Raw genomic sequence first — 7488 nt, forward strand, 5'->3', positions numbered from 1 at the left:
AGAGGTTCTTCAGAAAATGGATGTTCTGAGTAGTTTGGAATATCTGAATATTGATCCTCTGATACCTGAAATCTAGATAAACCTTCCACAAGCTCTGACACTTGGTCAGGCTCTTTGTCATCAAATTTGACATGCATAGTTTCTTCCACAGTATGTGTTTCAGAAATATACAGTCTGTATGCTTTTGAGCGTTCAGAGTATCCTATAAAAATACCCTTATAACCTCTAGCATCAAATTTCTTTAGATGGACTTTGTTATTTAAGATGTAACACGTACATCCAAACTGATGAAAATAAGAAATATCAGGTTTTCTTCCTTTGAACAATTCATAAGCAGTTTTGTTCAACTTAGATCTGATATAGATTCTATTTTGAACATAACATGCTGTGTTTACAGCTTCTGCCCATAAAAACTTTGCTACATTTGTTTCATGCATCATGGTTCTGGCCATTTCTTGCAGAGTTCTATTCTTCCTTTCTACAACCCCATTTTGTTGAGGAGTTCTAGGAGAAGAGAATTCATGCAAGATGCCATATTTTTCACAAAAGTTTTCAAAAGGTTCATTTTCAAATTCTCCACCATGATCACTTCTAACTTTTAGAATAGTGTAGCCTTTTTCATTTTGAATTTGTTTGCAGAAGATGCTAAACTCATCATAAGCTTCATCTTTTGTTCTTAAGAATTTTACCCAAGTCCATCTACTGTAATCATCAACAATTACTAATCCATACTTCTTTCCATTGATAGAGGCAGTGTGAACTGGCCCAAAAAGATCAATGTGAAGAAGTTCCAATGGTCTTGAGGTAGAAACAATGTTTTTAGGTTTAAAAGAAGATTTTGTAATTTTTCCTTTTTGACAAGAACCACAAAGTGTGTTTGAGTGATATTTGATTTTTGGTAAACCTCTGACAAGGTCAAGCTTACTAAGCTTAGAGATTAACCTCCAGTTAGCATGGCCTAACCTCTTATGCCAGATCCATTTTTCTTCACTCAAGGTCAAAAGACACAACACTTTTTGTTCATTCAAATCAGAAAGATTAATTTTATAAACATTGTTCTTTCTCAGACCTTTGAATATAATGGAGTTATCAGATTGTTTAGATACAGTACATGATTCCTTATTAAAGACAACTACATAACTATTGTCGCAAAATTGACTTATGCTCAATAAGTTATGTTTGAGTCCATCTACTAACCAAACATCATTAATAGATAGGGAAGAATTACCTACTGTACCTGTACCTATTATCTTTCCTTTTTGATTGCCTCCAAAGCCAACAGATCCTCCTTCTTTCATAGTCAGCTTAGAAAATAGTTGTTTGTCACCAGTCATATGCCTTGAACATCCACTATCCAGATACCATGAGTGTTTCATGATACTTCTTTGAGTGGCAGGCTGTATGAGAAACAACTTTAATCATTGCGATAGAACTCTTCATCAAGGTTAATGATAAAGTCATCCCAGTATTCTTCCTCTTCATTTTTCAAGTTCTGATTGTTAACTTGAGAACTTGTCAACCATTTGTCTAGGACATAAGCCCTTCTTCCTTTGCATAGGACTTGTTTCCATACTTTAGGTAGGACATATCCTTTCCTAGTTGGTAAATCTGAATGATACATTATTTCAGCTTTTGGTACCCATCTTCTGGGTCCACGCTTGTTAGTCCACAAATGCTTACTATGTTGTTTAGTGTTAGAGAAAGATCTTGGTTTGGAATAATAACCTTTTTGAAATCTTTTCTTTGTTTGAAATCTGTTATTGTTCCAAGATTTGGATTGTTTATGATTCCAGGGTTTGTATTTATCATCAATCCCATGTTCTGATTGATTATATCTACTGACTCTAGAATCATAAATAATCTGAGTCTTGTACTTCATCTGAGATTTGAAGTTTGAATTTTTTCTTTTAAAAACTTCTGATCTTTTAGATTGACTAGCTTCAGGTACTGAAGTTCCTTTGGATCCAGAATTTGAAGTCTCAGATGTTGAAGCTTTCAGAACTTCTGAACTGATGTTCTCAGGTTCTGAACAACTTCTATCTTCTGAACTTTTCTTTCCAGATCCTGAGGAACTAGGTTCCTCTGAGCTGCCAGCTTCTAAATCACTCAGATCATCATTGTTATTTTCAACAATACCAGGATTCTTTCCCTCTTCACTTGGTGGAACAACATAATAAACCCAAGATTTTCCAACCTTTTTGGCAAAGGTCTTCAGCTTTGAATATGTTCTACCATATTCATAGCCGAGTCCTTCTCCTCTATGTCTCAAAACATTATAAATTCTATTAGCAGCTTTGCTCTTCCCAAGGTTGAGATGCACAAACTGTTGAAGAGCTATTTCCTGCTCATCAATAGGTTTGTGACAAACAGCACAACCCTTTTCAAAGTCATTTACTCTATTCAGAGTTTCTTGATATAGACCTTGAAAATGTTCTGCTTGTTCAGTCAGAGTGTTAAGCTTTTCTTGTAAAACTTTTTGTTTACTTAACACTCTGAGATGTTTCTCAATGACCTTGTTAAGTGCAGTTATAAGTTGAGATTTAGAGCAGTCAGAAAATACCTCATCAGTTACTTCTGAATCTGATTCTGATTCATCGTCTGAGTCTGCATCTGAGTCAGTTGAAGCCATCAGGGCTAGATTTGCCTCTTCTTCTTCCTCAACTTCTTCATCAGATGATAGCTCTTCAAAGGTAGCCATCAGACTCTTTCTCAATTTACTCTTGAATTGTTGCTTCTTTGAGCTGTATCTTTTGCTTTTGTCTTTAGCAGACATTTCTGGACAATCAGCAATAAAGTGTCCTGGCTTCTTACAGTTGAAGCAGTTCTTCTGATCATCCTTTTTGCTGACAAAATTTCTGGAGCTGTTACCTCTGAAATTTCTTTTGTTAAATCTGTTCCATTGCTGAAACTTGGTGAATAAAGCAAACTCATCCTCATTCATCTCATCCTCTTGACCATCAGCAGAAGATTCTTCTTCAATATCAAGAAGCTGAGTCTTAAGAGCCTTAGAAGTAGTCCTAGTTGACTGTAAAGCCACTGACTTGGACTTCTTCTTAGTTTCTGAGTCAGCATCCAGAACCATCTCATGGCTTCTGAGATTGCTTATCAGAGCTTCAAGACTCAGAGTCTTGAGATTTTGAGCTTCCTCTATTGCAGTGACCTTGGGTCTCCAAGCAATAGGAAGACTTCTCAGAATTTTCTGAACATGGTCATAGGTGGAATAACTTCTCTTAAGAGCTTTAAGACCAGATACAAGGATTTGAAACCTTGTAAACATAGTCTCAATGTTTTCATCTTGTTGCATAGTGAATAGTTCATATTGCCTTATCAAAAGACTAGCTTTAGCCTCTTGAACCTTTTCATTACCATCATAGGTAGCACACATAGAATCAAAGATAGATTTAGCAGTAGACTTGTTCTCTATTCTGACATAATCCTCATGTCTAATAGCACCAACAACAATGTCCTTTACTCTATGATGCTTAGTGTAGGTTTTTAAGTTAGCTGGTGTGAGTAACTTTCTATGCTCAATGGACAACCTTCCATGTTCATTTAAGTTTTCAAAAGTTACTCCCAGCTCAACCAAATCCCACAACTCATGATCAATAGCAGTAATATTGCTATACAGTCTTTCCTTCCACCACTCAAATAATGATGCATCACCATTGAATATAGGGGCTTTCCTATTGCCACTATGTTCATGTGATTCATTACTTAAGTAGTCAAAACCAAAAGCATTTCTAGGACCACCACCAGCACCACTGGCCTCACCGGCTTCACCGGTTGTTCTAGTGCTACTATCGTCTCCTCCAGACATAGTGTTCTCACAAGATCTTTACTGTCTCACTGTTAAGTGAAAGTAACAGACCAGAGCTCTAGATACCAATTGAAGGTGTGAAAACACAAGAAGGGGGGGTTGAATTGTGTTTTAGTCAAGTTTAAAACTTTTTCAAGTTCTTAACTTAACTACAACGGCAGCGGATAAATAACACAAAAAACAAGTTAAGAGAGAGAGAGAGATCACACAAGCAATTTATATTGGTTCCTCTTACAAAACGAGAGTAGTCCAGTCCCCTTGCACTTCCAAGGGATTTCACTATAATCACACAAGATTACACCTGCTCAAGCACACAAGCAAGAGACTTCTCAACAATGCTCAAGCACACAAGCTTAAGACTTCACACTTAAGCACACAAGCTTAAGTTTCCTCAAGTAATAGTAAAGTATATGAAAATATACAAAATGCTCTTAGATGAACCTAAAGAGAGCAAATACAAATAGTACAGAGTATTTGACTAAAGTGCAAAAACACTTGATAAGAGGTTCAGAGCTTGTATACACAGAATTCAGAGTTTGTTCAGCGCACGTTAATTCCTTAATAATTGTTGTTAATAATGCAGCTGATCCTTCTAGTATATATACCACCAGAAAAGAGTCGTTGCAAAAAGAACCGTTGGAGTTAATAATCTTTTGTCTTCAAGCAGTCTGTCTTGATGCAGTTTGTTTGTATCTAAACTGAGTAAGAGTTTCAGATACTTTGACTACTGCAGAGTGGACTTTCCTTATTCAGCTAACAAGTCTGAAGACCCACGTTCTCAAGTTAGGACAGACAAAACGAGAGTAGCTGAACTGATCAGGCTTGAAAGGTCCTTTTCTTCATTGGTAGAAGAGTTGACTTGCAAAGGGAATCTTCACAGATATCAAAAAGATCTTCAGAGGTTGATGAGACTTTAGTCACTCAAGAAGTTCTGAAGACTTCATCCTCTGAAGGTTGTAACTTCTGAAGTCCAACATCTTCTGAGCGCTTGTGAACTTCTGAATTCACATCCTCTGAGCTTTACTCAGAGCTTATCTGATGCTTATATCTGCGCACTTAAAATAAATTTTTAGTCCTTCCAATTGTTTATTAATACTTTGTTATCATCAAAACCTTTATAGATTTTAGGGGCAAACATTTTTAAATCAATTTTGTTCCAACAGTCCCGCCAATAACACTATGTTGCCCGTGTGCGGGTACGGTACTGGTATCCGGTACGGGTACCGGTACGAGGTACGTCATTTTTGAAAAACTAAATTACGGGTACGTCCTTATAATTTTTTTAAAATATAATTATATATATTAAATAATAGAATTATATCGTTAAAACAAATAATTAAACATAAAAATATGACATCACACTTTAAAAGTAATTTAAATTGTTCGAAACATCAAAATATGAAATTAAAAAGCAATTAGCTCAAAAAGAGTTAATGATTTCCCTCTTTATCATCACTAAAAAGAGCGACCTCAAGTTAGGTTCAACGCGAGAAAGACTAGCAATTTCAAGAATATCAACTATATATTAAATAAATTTCATGCATCTCTACGAATATCCCACATTTTTGTTGCACTTTCATTATAAGTATTACTATTTTTCTTTCTCTAGAGAAGACGAAGATTGCTATGAATAAAAACTAGATAGTTGATACTTTGTTATTGTTTTTTTAGTAGTAGTTACTACTTTAATATTATAAACAAATAAAAAACTTAAATCTTCCTATAAAAAATACTAATAAAAGAAAAAAAGGAGAAGAAAAAAAATTGTGTTTTTTTTTGGATTGATGTACCACGCGCGTACCACAGGTGTACCACACGCGTACCCATTGCAAAAAAACAAAAAAAAAGCTAGGTACGACGTCGGTCTGTCCAAAATGGAGTACCCATGCAACATAACCAATAACTTTACATCATTATAAATGGGTCTCACAAAAAATCATATAGGTATGCCTCCGACAATTCCATCGCCACGTGACAATTCCATCGCCACGTGACCTGTTCAACATAATCACCATGTTCATTCTCATCTCTATCTATCTATCTATCTATCTATCTATCTATCTATCTATATTGTGATTCGTTCTCATGCATAATTCACTACAATATTTACGCTTTTAGACAACAGTTCAAAATTGTTAACCTTGCAGGAAAAACTACCACTAGATACAAGACAAACAAAATAACTTCCAATTTACATAGCTTGATGTGTTGCTTCACGTTAATGCTCCAATACTGCTTGTCCTCATGTTGATAATTGATACTCCCTCCGGTCCTTATTATAAGTAACACTTTGAAAAAATCACACAGACCAATGAAGCACATTTAACATAGTTATTTTCATTTAATACTCTTATAAATTTTAATTTATTCCATGTATACCCTTATTTAATTACTCTTTATTCAACTAACTTACTTATTTTTAAATTCTCTCTCATAATAAATAAGGGCATAAGTGAAATTGAACATTTAAAACATTTGAAAATTGGTCAAAGTTTCTTATAAAAAGGACCAAATTTTTTGCCCTAAGTGTTCCTTATAAAAGGGACCGGAGGGAGTATTATATATTAACCTTTTTTAATCCAAGCCAATCAAGATAATTCGGACCAACATACATCAAAGTTGAGACCAAAAATATAGGTTGCATCTTCGACCAGTTTCTTCATTTCCAAATAAATTGGTAAATCTACTCTAATTAAAATTCACATAAACCGTCGAAATGAGTTTTTTTCTTCTTTTCAAATTCTAACACCAAGACCTTTTCAATACCATTAATTTTATAATTTTAGTGTCAACACAACTCAGCCCTACAAGACACCATTGCACGTATGTAAATACATAATTTTGATTACGAATATTTTTAATTATCTATTAATAAAAATAATAAGAATTTGATATTTTCAAAATATTCATCGAAACAAATTAAACACAATCGTATATGATAATATTTACATTTATATACTTTTAAAAAAATACGGTCAAAATAAGACATAAATAGTATATTTAGTCAAAATAGATCTTATAAAATGAGACAGAAGGAGTAGTTGTTTATTCGATATGCTTGCAATAGAATAAGACACATTTACACAATTGAGACCATTGATTGTTGTTTGATCAAAATCGTCTAAATTCAAGATCGGTATTTTAAAATTTAAATTAAATATCTTCATTTTCTGAACCGTCCAATTAAAATCAAATGATCACTTATATCCCAAATGGGTGGATGCTTACTCCTGAATGCATGTAATCCAATTCCCCATTGAGGATGGTATTAGGAAATGCCTAGGAAAGTTATACTTCATGATTTATAGAATACAATTCCAAAAATATGTTTGAATAACATTTTTCTTTGATGTAAGACTAGCGTATCACAGAAAAACAAACATGTGTAATTATCTTCAAGATAAAATAAATAAAAAATGTGTTCACTATTTCATGTTTCATATCTAAATTCATTTCCTTTAAAACTGTACTTCAGCACCAAAACTAGCGCAGTGAGTGAAAATGGTTTCGGCCTCTATTTTTGGAGGAAAAGTCAGATATGGGATAATGTTTCTATACTTGTTTCTACTTCCACACAAAACCTATTCCCAATACCAACCTCAACCTTGTTTTTCTTCTTCCTGCGGGAAAATTTCCAATATTACTCATCCATTCCGACTAAAAGCCGACCC

The sequence above is a fragment of the Trifolium pratense genome, linkage group LG1 (assembly GCF_020283565.1).
Source record: "Trifolium pratense cultivar HEN17-A07 linkage group LG1, ARS_RC_1.1, whole genome shotgun sequence".
NCBI lineage: Eukaryota > Viridiplantae > Streptophyta > Magnoliopsida > Fabales > Fabaceae > Trifolium > Trifolium pratense.